Raw genomic sequence first — 14,741 nt, forward strand, 5'->3', positions numbered from 1 at the left:
CCAGAGATTTCCCTGCTTTGCTTTCTCCTGCTCCCTTAATCTACCACCAATGGATTTCATGTAACTTTCCTAACACCTCTTCCTTTGATTCTAATTTATAAAATAAGCCGCAAAACTTTCATTATCTAGAGCATTTTCTTAATCTGTTGAGATTTTGCTTCCCAGCAACTGTCATCAGTTTGGCTCAAACTAACTCATTAAAATTCTCTGCCGGTTGGGATATTTCTTAGTCGACAAGTCCAAACTTCTAAAACTGTATTTCAAGTCCCCTGACAACCTAATTTCCAACCCTTTCTCTTACTACTTACCTGTAGTGGCAACCCTTAGCTGTATTTATCCCAATGGTCTCCTAATACATTTCTTATTCCCTTGTAAAAGTCATTACCTTTAAAACACTTGAACTCTGCCTCTTATATAAGACCTTTCTGGCTTCTCCACCCTATATTATTTTTATAATTCTTCTAAGAATATATGCTAAATATTTATTTGGCATCTAATCTCATATTGTTTGTAATAGTTTTAACATTAACAAACTTGAGTGTTTATATGTATCAAATTCTTTACTTTTTATGTTGCCTTGATCTGTTATTTAAACTTTTATAATTTCATTTCCTCATATTTTTCTTGCACATAGAGAGAATCTCTAGATCCCTTTAGAGTGAGTGATAGAACTTTTGTGGTATTCAAACCATCTAACCCAAGTGCAATGAACAAGAAAAGTACAATTCATGTCCCAAGGATTTAATATTCCAGTAGGAAAGTAGATAAAGTATATAGAATTAATTTCATAATTGCAATGAATGTTCTGTAGCATAAAAGATCAATATGAGCATTCTTTCCATCAACATGTTTTTATTGTAGAGGAGGAAAAATAAATATACTTTTACCATTCTAGGTTCTTGTCTGAGACCCAACCCCCCAGTAATAAAAGATAGATTAACAGGAGAAAAACAAGTGGAAGTTTAATAACTTGTATACCTCCTGTATACATAGAAGGACCAAGGAAAACTGAGTTACTCCTGGAAATGGCCCATGCCACCACCTACATACCATCTTCAGCTAAAGACCAAAGATGTTGAAAGGGTAGGGGGAAGGGAGGCCCACTTATGGGAAATTAAGGATGGGGGTTGGCAAAGCACAGTAAACAAGGGTACAGTCATGTAGATTTAATTCGTTGTGTTCCCCTTTGATAAGAGTTTCTAGAGATTTAATCCTTCTCTTCCAAGTTCAGAGAGAGAGACCCTTACAAATGGAGATTTCCCTCATAAATTTAAATATCTCTTACAAAATGGTAACTTCGATTTGGTTTTCAGAGCTTCTCTTGAGAATGCTGATTTCTTAAAAATAACCAGATAAAGATAATCTTTATTACAAAGAGGCATATTTTGGGGTGGCAAATTTTGTTCCCCTTAACTAACATTCTAATATTTTCTCTAAAGATGAAAAGAATATCTTTTAAATGAAAACCTAAGGAGTAAGGTGATAGTCTGCTTTTAGGCTTAAATCCTAGGCATTCTTCCAAATCACACTTCCAAATCCAAGTGTGAGCTGCAACTCCCCCTGGAGACTGTTTTTTCATGAATGTCAGCCTTTAATGATCTTTCTTTTTTATAAAATATTGTAACGGTGTAAAAAAATGTGTTTCAATAACATCTTCCTTATTCACATCTCCCCTCTTTATTCCAGCCCTTAAGACTTTGGAAAATATGTTGTTATGGTTATTGGTATCAATTCCTCAGTAAGTCAGCCCCAAGGACAGGGTAGAGAGTGATATCTCCAGTTGCCAGCTGCCTAGGAGTAAATAGCTCCAAGGCTCCCAAGAAGAAAAATAAAACAATATTGCCACTGGAGTACAAATAACATAACTGTCCACCAGAAACCATATTTCTTTGTGCTAGACATGTTAAGGGTGAAAAATTTTCAAATGGCCAACTTCTGCTTCCATTGTTTAATGTTAAGTGTGTAGATATCCTGAGCAAAGATATGTTAATGTAAGGGTGTAGTTATCCTGTGTAAAGATATGTTAATGGCCAGCTTCTGCTTCTGTAAACCTGCTTGCTTGCTAGAGGGAGTTAAGCGATTCCTTCTAGAGGCTCGGGCTGATCTCTTCTAACCCTGCGTGGTAGAGTCAGTCGCCGGCCAGCTACTAAAGGCTTGTAATTAATCTCAATTGGCTTCGTGGGTCTTAAATTTGATCATGCCACAACAGACGCTAACAGCTAACTTTTGCTTTTGTAATCTGCTTGCTTGCTTGATCAAGGCCAACCAGGATGTAGTTTCGGGCTTTATAAGCTGCCTCCTCCGAAGGTTTGGGGCTGACTCTCTAGTGGGGAAGGTCAGTCACCAGCTGGCTAATGAAGGCTGATTCTCTAGTGGGGAGAATCAGTCGCCGGCTGGCTAATAAAGGCTCGTGATTAATCTCAATTGGCTCCGTGGGTCTTACTTAGATTCGAACGCACCACAACACTATTAGAGTGGTGTCATACAGATTTATACTTAACAGTAATATAATAAAATTATTTCCATTTGTTTATTTCCCTTAATAAGGACTAAGTTTCCTAAAAGTAAAAACTATTTCTTGTTTATTTTGTACTGTATACAACACTTAAGAGAAATTCTGAGCCCAGCACATACGTGCTGATGATATAGGGAAGAGGCATGGGAACAAAATATTAAACCAAGTCGTATTCAGAGTCTGCACGGTACTGCCAGACCACGGAAACCTACAGAACAAAGGAATATTTCTGCTGGGATTACTAAGGAACTATTCACAAAACATGAAACAAAGTTTTAAGTTGTACCCTACACAAAATAAACCCAACCATTCATTCCCTAGGGCCAGACCACAGGAACCTGAAAGAACAAAGGCTGAGATTTCTGACATACTTTTAATACTGCATACCCCATACCTTTCACACTGCATACCCATACCATGAAAGGAAACAAGGAGAACAAAGTCTTTAAACTATAATTCATAGAAACTAAGAATTACATGTGAATTGATTTCCCCAAACACTTGGGGTGTCTCTTATCCTGTCTTTGAGAGGAGACCACTCTTTGTCTATGGAGTGTTATACCTTCTCTAATAAACCTTTCTTTAGTCTCTAACTCTGGCGTTTGCTTGAGTTCCTTCCTGTGATCAGTCAAGGACCCTCCCTCTCTCAGTATAAGACTTGAGCCTCCACTGGGGAGATGAGGGAATTTGCCCTGTCCTGCATTATTGATAAAAATGCTTGATAGTCTAAGATATTATTCAGATGAGGTGTACAAATCTGATGGCTCTTGAGGACAAAATTCAATGAAGTACCTAAGCATTGCAGTAATTTTGGTGATATTTTAACTCTTGTTAAAAATATTAGAATTACAAAGCTTTCTCAGTGTGCGAAGAATTTTTTAGGGCCTTTTGATGTAAATTAGAAATTTATGAACTTCTGTTGTTCATGATCTAGATTTTGCCATTCTACTTACGAAAGGAAATAGTTTTCACAATAGCAGGGAAAACTATCTTTGCTGGAACCAAATTTAAAAAATATTGATTTGAAGACCCTTAAAGAAAATTTTCAAGCAGTGCATGAACAGTATTGGAAAATTGTCAGAGCCATTTTTCAAGCTTATACTAAAAAACAAACAAACAAACATCATTTTCTAGATTGCAGTGACGAACTAAAAAAAAGTGTTGTACACATTGTATATCATTTTTATTTTGGAGGAAGCTAAGTACATAAAAGTAGTGTAAAATATCAAACTTGATTTTTAATTATACTCTTTCACCTTTCAATACAAAAGAATGAGTTGAGACAAAATTAAACTCCCAGGTTTAATAATCATTTTTGATGCCTTTATTATGTCTGAAGTATAGGTATTAAAAGCATATAATATTTCATGGTTAAGTCTTTATTCAGGGTGTACTTAACCAAGCAATGAGAAATGACAGGCCTCACTGGACTTGATATTTAAATTATCTTTTTAAATTCCCAGGTCTCTGCCAGTTATTATGTGCAGAAAATTATATTGAAGTGGTTGTCAAGTAACTGACATATTAGTTATCCCAAATAAAATAAAATAAGTGCTTAGTTCATATATTTAATACTAAAGTCTTAGATAAATAATTATTATGAAGCCCCAATTCCCATTTATCAAATTAGACATTTTAATCTGAAAATAATTGAAACATATTAAATGGGGAGTCATATTTCTAAAAAAAAATTGCCGATGGGAAGGCCACAACTGATTTCTCATTTCAAATAAAATAAGCTGATTTTCAGCAACACAAAATAGCACTAAATGTGCAAAATGCACATTTTTTAACTTTGAAATTAAAAACATTTAACCTTTCCTAATTGGCTTACAACATTGATGCAACATTTAAGTATTCAAGTGTTAACTGAATATTAATTTTTTTTTCTGCGTAAAAGACATTCGTTTCTCCTTGTTTGCTAGGGAGAAGTTTCAGCACTCAGCAATGCCTTTGGTTACACTGAAAATCTACACAGTCATTCACTAAGTGAAAGCCTACAGATTACATATGAATTTGTCTTGCCAAGATGTGGAGTTAATTGATTTTGAGATGAATGAGGAAACTAAGCATTCTGTAGCTGATTGGTATGTCAAGGTTTCTGTAAATGTAGGCTATAATCATTCATCCTTCTTAATCTTTCAGAAGAATGGAACACAATAAAAGTTTGACTACAGCAAAAAAAGTCACAGAACCTATGCAAATCTGTTGTATGACAGAATAATGAAACAACCACCACAGCCATAATACAAAGGCTAGTGACAATTAACACTTATTGAGCACTGTGTGTCAGGCACTGTGATTTGAATTTTCCATACATTGACTCATATATTATTCTTCACAGTATTCTGTGAGGAAGACACTGTGTTTATTCTTATGGAGGTGAATAACTTGCTCAAAGTCATATAATTAGCAGCTGAGTATGTATTAAAATCCAAATTCCAAATTCTAAGTTTATAATGACTATGATTCATAACCAGAACATTGCAGAGTGCTTGTAACACAGTAGAGACTTTAGAATATTAAGTGAGATAGATTAAATACCACTTTTATAAATCAGCACATTAAAAAAGAAAGAACATGTTAGGCTATTGAGTATCTTTCTATTATATGTAGATGGCCGCGGTAATTTAAGTCACTGCCATCATTGTTTTATGGTTCAAGGATTCTCTTACAATTATTGTTAAACTTAGTGAAGATGGCCAAAAACTGAGAAAGGCCAGAATGCATTCTAGAAATGAGTTCACTTGTCAAAAAATGTTTTAAACACGGTCTTAAGTCCTATATTAAACACTAGTGATATAACCTGTGTGATTGAACCACTCAAGTGAGAGTTCATTCACCTGTTCCCAGTTAATCAGTGAAACTGACAAAGAGCTGTGCTACAAAGAAAGACATGGCTATTATGAGTGGCGCCATCCAGGAGAAGGGCAAGCTAGTGCTCAAAATCCTAACTCCCTGATAGCTTATAGACAAGAGATTTTACAGAGTATAAATCACGAATAATCATGAGTAAAAGGTTTGGGATCATGGGTCTTGCTAATTGGCTCTTGATTAGGTAAGCTGTTAATTTTCATCTTCTAGTTATCAGATTCCCTCCTGGCGTCACCTTGTCTGGTTTAAGGGACACTGTAGTGGGGTGGTTGTTCACTTTGTGGGTTGAAAAATATCTCAACAATGTGTGTCAATAGGTTATCTTGGGGTGCAGAGGTGGAAGCTATACATCTTGTGACTCTTACTCATTGTATTTTATTATTATTTCTGTCTTGGTTATTTATTTTTCCCACAGTATGACAGGCCCTAGGCTAAGCAATTTCTACCATGGTTAAGAGGATGCTATGTGATTTCCTTCTTCCGAATGTTAATCCAAACTAGTTTACAAACCTGTTTTGTATTAAAGATATTTTCTGAGGGTATTAATTCTCCATCTTCACCTGTATAATTCAGAAAGAGTCCTTCCCTTCCCAGAGTTCACAGTGGAGCTCTCCTTCTCAAATAAAATGAAGTCTACAAAATTCCTTTCCAGGGAAACTATTATCAAAGCAGAGTCTGTTTCCTTTAAAATGCCCTTAATTTCCTTTTGTCCTAGTGGATACTTACTCATTCATTCACCCTTCAAGAATTTGCTTAAATGTTAACTTCTCTGAGGAGACTTGCTAATGATAACCAATCCCTTCTCAATATCATTTCATAATATACATCAGGCTTGTTACAGCAAAAATATTGTGATTATTTAATTACTTCTCTGAAGGCAAGAGTCATTGTTATTGCTTAACATTGTGACTTAGATTAGTAGGTGCTTTTCTTAGGTTTAAAAACAGACTGGGAAAGAAGGAATCCTGTGTGATTTATTAAGGTAGTGCTTCCAACCCAGAGGAACCTGGTAAGGGAGTTGGGCGATCAGGCATGTGATTTCAGGGAAATTTCTGTGGAAGGTAAGATTGTAAGATTTGATTCCATAGGGTAACTCTGGAGTGAAAGTTAAGCCTAAGGGTTATCTTTTTCTTTTTCTTTTTTTGCATTTTATTTTATATTATTATTAGTTCCAAGTTTATAGGATAGTGGTTAGACATTTATACAGTTTATAAAATGATCCCCCCAATTATTACCTATCTGGCTCTACACTTAGCTATTACTTTACTGCTAACTACATTCTCTATGCCACTCTCATCATCCCTGTGACCATCTCTCAACTATTTCTTTAACTCTTCACCCCTTTCTCCCAGCCTCCCTCAACCCCCCTTTCCTCTGTCACCAGATTGTCCTCTGTATTTGTGAGTCTGTTTTCAATTAGTTTGTTCTTTTTGTTCCTTAGATTCCACGTATAAGTGAAATCATATGATTTACCTTTGACTTATTTTGTCAGAATTCTATGTCCATCCATGTTGTTGGAAACGATAGGATTTCATTTTTTTTTATGGTTGAGTAATATTCCATTGTATACATGAGCCATAACTTCTTTATCCAATTGCCTGTTGATGGGCATTTAGTTTGGTTCCGTATCTTGGCTATTGTGAATAATGGTGCCATGAGCATAGGGGTGAATAGATCTTTACAAATTAGTGTTTTAGTTTTCTTTGGCTAAATATCCAGAAGTGCAATTCATATGTCCAAAGGTAGTTCCACTTTTAATTTCTGGAGGTTCCTCTAGATTGTTTTCCATAGTGGCTGTACCAATTTGCAATCCCAACAACAGTCTATGAGAGTTCCCTTTTCTCCACATCCTTGTCAACATTTATTGTTTATTTATTGATGATGACCATTCGGACAGGTGTGAGGTGATATATCATTGTGGTTTAAATTTGCATTTCTCTGATGGTTAGTGACTTTGAGCATCTTTTCATATGTTTAATAGCTATCTGTATTTCCTCTTTGGAGAAGTATCCATTCAGGTCTTCTGCCCATTTTTTAATTGGATTGTTTGTTTTTGTTGTTGTTGAGTTCAATGACTTCTTTATAAATTTTGGATATTAACCCCTTATCAGATATATCACAGGTGAATATCTTCTCCCATTCTGTAGGTTGGCTTTTCGTTATGTTGATGGTTTCCTTTCCTGTGAAAAAGCTTTTTAGTTTGATGTAGTCCTACTTGTTTATTCTTTCTTTTGTTTCCCTTGGCTAAGGAGATATATCCAAGAGGAAATAATTAGTAACAATATCAGAGAGATTACTGCCTATGTTTTCTTGTAGAAGAAGTTTTATGGTTTTGGGTCTTACATTTAAATCTTTAATCCATTTGAATCTATTCTTGTATACATGTGGTGCAAGAAGGTGATCAGTTTTATTGTTTTGCATGTATCTGTACAGTTTTCCCAACACCATTTATTGAACATATTGTCTTTACCCCATTTACAGTAAATGAGCATATAGACATGGATTTATTTCTGGGCTCTCTATTCAGTTCCATTGAACTGTGTCTCTGTTTTTATTCTAGTGCCATGCTGTTTTGATTATTGTAGCCTTGTAGTATAGTTTTCTATCAGGTAGTGTGATACCACCAACTTTATTCTTCTTTCTCAAGATTGCTGTGGCTATTCAGGATCTTTCATGGTTCCATTTAAATTTTTGGATAATTTGTTCTAGTTCTCTGAAAAGTGCCATTGGTATTTTGATAGAGATTGTGTTGAATCTATAGATTGCTTGGGTAGTATGGTCATCTTAATGATGTTGATTCTTCGTACCCATGAGCATGGTATTTGCTTCCATTTATTTGTATCTTCTTCAATTTCTTTTTCAATGACTTATAATTTTCTGAGAACAAGTCTTCTACCTCCTTGGTTAATTTGATTCCTAAGTATTCTATTGTTTTTGATGCAATTGTAAATGGGATTGCTTTTTAATTTCTCTTTCTAAAAGTTCATCATTGGTGTATAAAAATGTAACCGACTTCTGAATATAAATTTTTGTACCCTGGCACCTTACTGAATTCATTGATTAGTTCTAACAGTTTTTTGGTGAAATCTTTAGGGTTCTCTCTATATAGTATCATGTTATCTGCAAATAATAACATATTTACTTTTTCCTTTCCAATGTGGATACCTTTAATTTCTCTTTCTTGTCTGATTGCTGTAGCTAGGACTTCCAATACAATATTAAACAGAATTAGTGAAAGTGGTCATCATTATCTTGCTCCTGAGCTTAAGGAAAATGCTCTTAGCCTTTCCCCATTGAATATGTTAGCTGTAGGTTTGTCATACATGGCTTTATCATGTTGAGGTATGTTCCCTCTATTCCCACTTTGTTGAGAGTATTTATCATAAATCGGTGCTGGATTTGTCAAATGCTTTTTCTGCATCTATTGATATGATCATATGGTTTTTATCCTTCAATTTGTGATGTGGTGTATTACATTAATTGATTTGCAGATATTGAACCAACTTTGCATCCCAGGAATAAATCCAAACTAATCATGGTGTATGATATTTTTAATGCATTGCTGAATTTGGTTGACTAATATTTTGTTGAAGATTTTTGCATCAACGTTCATAAAAGATATTGGCCTATAGTTTTCTTTTTTTTTGTAATGACTGGTTTTGGAATTAAGGTAATTGTGACCTCATAAAAGGAGTTTGAGAGCCTTCTCTCTTCTTGAATTTTTTGGAATAGTTTGAGAATAATAGGTATTAATTCTTTGAATGTTTGGTAAAATACGTTGATAAGCCATTTGGTCCAGGACTTTATTTTTTTTTACAGCAAAAAAGAAAAGCTATTAGAAGGAAAAGTATATTTCCAGATATGGAAGTAGGCCTGGGCAAAAGAAGCCTGGCTCAAAAGGCCAGAACTTTTGTTTTTTGATTACCAATTCAATTTCATTGCTGGTTATCGGTCGGTTTAGATTTTCTGTTTCTTCTTGATTTAGTTTTAGGAGATTGTTTCTAGGAATGTATCCATTTCCTCCAGATTGTTCAGTTTATTAGCATAAGATTGTGTGTAGTGTTTTCTTATGATCCTTTGTATTTCTGTGGAGTACATACTTACTTCTACTCTTTCATTTCTGATTTTATTTATTTGAGTCTTCTCTCTTCTTTTTCTTGATGAGTCTGGTTAAGGGTTTATCAATTTTGTTTATCCTTTCCAGGAACCAGCTCTTGGTTTCATTAATCTTTTGTATTGTTTTTCAGACTTTATTTTGTTTATTTCTGCTCTGATCTTTATTATTTCCTTCCTTCTACTCACTTTGGGCTTTGTTTGCTGCTCCTTTTCTAGTTATTTTAAGTGTAAAGGTAGACAGTTTATTTCAGCTTTCTCTTATTTCTTGAGGTAGGCCTGTATTGCTATGAATTTCTCTCTTGAGGCCTCTGGGTTATCTTGACCCAAGAAAGGAAAACAGGGTTTTCATGTCCTGTCGGTCAAACAGAGACTGTAAATCCCCATGTACTTTTGGCTCTGTGTTTGAACTAAAGCAAAGAGGCACCAATAGTCCAAGGGAAATCCTGTGGAAAAGACCCAAAGTTTCTGGCTGTTGGAAGCAAAAGCATACCAAAGGGTACAAAGGTACACATGTACATGGTAAGAAGGAATATGAGGGATCTGGGCACAGCGATGATATTATCAGCTACAATGCACAATATCTGTTTCATGAATTAAAGAATGAATGATCCATTCCCAACTCAGGCCAAGGTTGTGTACCTGGAGTAGGTTGCATGAAGCCTCAATGGGCTAAGAGTCAAGGTTTAGGTATGGATGAGAAACCAGGCAATGCCAATTAGACTATTGACATTGATCTCTTGCAACCTTCTGCCTCCTTATTCAATTTCATTACGTTGTCACCACCTCTCTCAATTGTCCACTGCCAGGTAGAATAGGTGCCGCAAAGGAGCAATTATGGAAGTGGGAATGCTATGTGACACAAGCAGTTCCTAATCTAGTCTAAACAGCTGAAAGTCACAATCTAGGTTCATGGCCAAGTGTTTTCAGAATGTTTTTATCCAAAAGAAATAAAAAATTACTCTGAATATAAGTTGAATTTAGAGGCATTTATTTTTCTCTCTCCTATCTTGTACAGTTATCATATTCATTAGCCATACAACTTCCTATCCAAGAAAATGTATACCCAAATTGCAACTATCCATTTTAGCGTAATAGGTTTTATTCTCCAGGGGCATGGCATAACAATGGGAACAGTATGCATAAAATATTATAGTCACAATGTAATACTCACAAAGCCTCTTATTTCTCAATTACTTCCTACAGTAAAGCAGACTCCAAATGTTATACCTTTTCCCTCATTCTCAGTAAACTGCATAACAATAATTTATCAGCTAAGATTTTCCCTATGAGTAAATATTGATTATGTTACTGGACAGAAAGTGTCCACTTGGCAGCAGCAGAGTCACATATTGAACACCAAGTTCTGCAATGGAGAAATTAGGGTCACTTTATTTGCAGAGCACTAAGAAAGGAGAATGGGAAGCTTTATTCCCCAATTGGAGGACTTTAAGAAGTTGGGGAGAACAGTTATAAGGAAGCACTGGCAGGTTGAGTTTGATTGGAGAGTTTTGGAACTTGATCATTTATGGTAAGAGGCTTCAGCATTGGATCTTCTTGGGTAACAGATCCTTTGCTTCTGAAAAGGTTCTGGTACTCAAATTCTGGTCAAGTAGCAATCCTTTGGTTCCGTGGAGCAGGGCACAAGACTTTGGTTCTGGGTACAGCTGGAGGACAGAGGTGGCACATGCATGATGCTGTCTCTGTAAAATAACTCAAAAATTATTATTAGTTATTTATATGCTTTAAGAGAACAGAACTAGTTTAAGCGGGTCAATGTGATTTGTTTGCTGTTTCAATTGTTTAATCTTGCTTCTGCCGTGTATTGGAAGAATCATCTTACACAAGTCATTTCACCTAAGCTTTAGTGTCTTCATGTATAAAATAAAAAATGATCATAATAATCCAACTGGCAACATTATATGAGCATTAAATGAGGCAATCTGTGTAAACTCCTATCTGCTGAGCTTAACATAGAGGAAACAGCCCATAGATAGCAGCACATTATCAGCTCAAGCCTCTAACTTTTTCTTTTTTTAAAAAAGTATCCTTCAAGCTATAGTCATCTAGGCATAAAGGTCTACACATTTTGCCACAGAACAGGGTATTAATCAAATTTCTAAGTTCACTTAGTGTGTCAATTCAGGGCCTCCAGGAGGTAGATGTTAAGATGGAATAAGAAGTATTGGAATATGATAAAGACTCTCCTGGACCAAACTTTAGTTAGGCTCCTCTGAGCACTCTTTTGTACTAGGCCTCATTGTCTTTGGCCTACTCAGTCCAGTTTTAGTAAGAATTCTACTAAGTCAGTTTAGTGATATTCTCTCCAACCTTGATATCTGATTGCCCTGGAAAGAATCAGCAAGAATCCTATTAAGTCAATTTAGCAAGCAACCTCCTATCCTTGATGTTCTCCTCTTAGTAATTTTCCATCCACTGATTCCTCTCATTCTGCTCATTGTCTTTAAATACTCAGCTGTCTTTGCTGTATTCAAAGTTAAGCCCAATCTCTCTCCCTTTTTGTGATAGTGTTGACATCTATCGCAGAGCTCCTGAATAAAGTCTTCCTTACCATTTTAATAATAGTCAGATTTTTTTTTGTTTCACAAGTGAAACCTATGTAACATGAGGTGTAGAGGAGCAGGAGTAGGAAGAGAAAGCCTTCAGACCACGATACAGATCTGACACCCATGAAGGGAGAACGGGAAGATAGGAGGAGGGGATTAGAAAATCTTCAGACCACAATGCAGCTCTGAAAAAGTTTCAACTTTCTAACAAAGAGTCCCAGAATAAATATTATCCATAGAGGAGTCATCACATTGGGCAGAAATGGTCAGACCCGAAGACCCCTACTGGGGTCGGGGATGGGATGTAGGGGAAACTTCCTAGGGATAGTATCCTTGGCTCAAAAGTCTACAGCAAATCCTGAATCCTGAGAGAACTACAGCTAAAAACTCTAAGCTTATTGCATTCCTTGCAGCAGCTTCTCTCCTCAAGGGAGATCTGAGCAGCTGCCACATTTAGCTAGATGTCCATACTTTTTGTTTAGGTGACAATGTAATATAATTGAAAGCAATGCATTTGAGCCTGTTGCTTACTAGCTGTGTGACCATGGGAAAGCAATTGAAGATCTCTGAGCTCAAAGAAAATATATGACAGTGGCTATTCCAGGGTAATCATGAGAACTATGGTTATTCATTATAGTCTGAGGCCATGGATTCTAACAATGAGTTTATTACCAAAGTTTTCTTTCTTTCTTTCTCCATTTCTAAGCCCGATTCTTTTGCATGCTTATAAAGCCCTGATATACCCATTATGAAAGTAAGTGTTTTTTTGTTCTTCTTTTTCTACTTCCCCTGCATTTAATTTGTGCTAATACTAATGGCTAATAACTTGCCCCAATCAAGACAGGTTAGGTTATATTGCAGTGACAAACATCCTGAATATCTCAGTGGCTCAGTCATTCTACATGACCATCCATCAGGGGTTAGATGCAGCTCTGCTCTACACTTAGGGAGCAGCCTCAGTCTGGAATAGTGTTGGTCATTGTGGCAGAGTGATAAAGAACATATGGCATTCAGTCTTAAAATTTGTGCTAAAAAGCGACATATCATTTGGCCAAAGAAAATCATATTACTAAGCAAAACTTTTGTCAGTAAAGCAGAATGCACAATCCTTTTATAGGATGATTCATTAATAAAATCTACTACATAGCACTGATTTTCATACCTTTAGCCTACAATCTGAATGTCATTTTTTCCTTACAATGTGTATTCTGGTATTAGTACTTCAGTTAGTATAGTCAACAGAAACTAAGAAATTAACTGCGTGTGTCTCTGTTAAGAACTTCGAAAACTCCTTACTTGAGCTCTATCATTTGTTTGCCTTCTTATCACTACGGCACCTTAGCAAATATATTCTAAAGATATCATGGGCTTTGTATGAAATAAATTAATCATTCATGCCATTTTGATGGGCTTCTCTTCTTTTCGCAGTTATATCAGTCAAACAAGGTCACTACTATAAGATTTATTACAAAATATCTTACTGACAATTGATTTTTCTCCTTCTAAATTTTACTGTGATACATTAGTCTATGGATTTTTACTGCTTTTTTTGAGAAAAAAAAATAACACTCTATCTGTCCTAATTCTGTGACAACCAGGCATTGTAATAGGAAATCCAGAGGGGATGATTTTTTTTATGTTCTAATATCTCCCTGGTCACAGATGTGAGATAAATCAATAAAGCCAGTGGTTCCAGCAATTATTGCCATTGGTACTACTACTGGTTAAGTTAGAAGTGTACTAAAATTTCTAATCTACAGTAGTGTGTTTGTTTCTTTCTGTACTGGCCTCTTCCCATTTTTCATTAGAGTGAGTTTGTAATTCTATGGTTGAGTATACAATGCTAATTTACTGAAGTAATATAGGGTTTGAAAAATTTCAAAGATTAATTTATATCATATAAGGCACTTTTTTCTATTGTGTGTTTTTTGGGGGGTATATAGATAAAAACTTTGTTATACAAATAAAATATTTAACTTAATCAGAAGATATTTTAAAGGTTTATATGTTAATTGCCTTTTGTATTTTAAATACTAGCTATCAATTCCTTGTATTTTTAATTTTGAAACCTCATTTTTAAATTCTGACTTTATTTTGTCTTTTGTTACAACTATAACTGCAGTTCTCAAACCATTCACCAAGATAAGCTAGGACACTAAGAGATATTTTAAATTTTGAAAAGTCCAGCAACATCTGTCAGATACAGTGCAAACTACTAGGACAAAGTAGTTCACACTTTTATCATTAGATCAAATGAAATTCCCTTTGATTATGTTATGGAGGGAGGATACTTTTTCTCCCACCTTCTAAGCTTTTCTAGGTGTGCTAATCATCAAATTAACAGAAGAAAATTAAATTTTAATATGTGTATGGGGAATTCACATAAGCATGCAAATTCTAAAGACAATGGGGTAAAACTGGGTATATATGCAATTTTGGACAAAGGAGAAGGGGGATAGGGAGTCTGAGATTTCAAAAAAAGTAGGCAAATTATAGGTAGTTGGGAAATAGCAGAATGTATATGGCAGATGAATTTTTGCTAGGCAACCCAGAAACAATGGGAGACAGGCTGATCTAGTTAACAGGCTCCTCCTTGGCATGTTCCTACCATACTTAATTCAAAATAGGCTAAGGTGAATAAGTTAAGATTTCCTTCCTGGAGTGGGTCTCTC

The sequence above is a fragment of the Rousettus aegyptiacus genome, unplaced genomic scaffold (assembly GCF_014176215.1).
Source record: "Rousettus aegyptiacus isolate mRouAeg1 unplaced genomic scaffold, mRouAeg1.p scaffold_m13_p_9, whole genome shotgun sequence".
Classification (NCBI taxonomy): domain Eukaryota; kingdom Metazoa; phylum Chordata; class Mammalia; order Chiroptera; family Pteropodidae; genus Rousettus; species Rousettus aegyptiacus.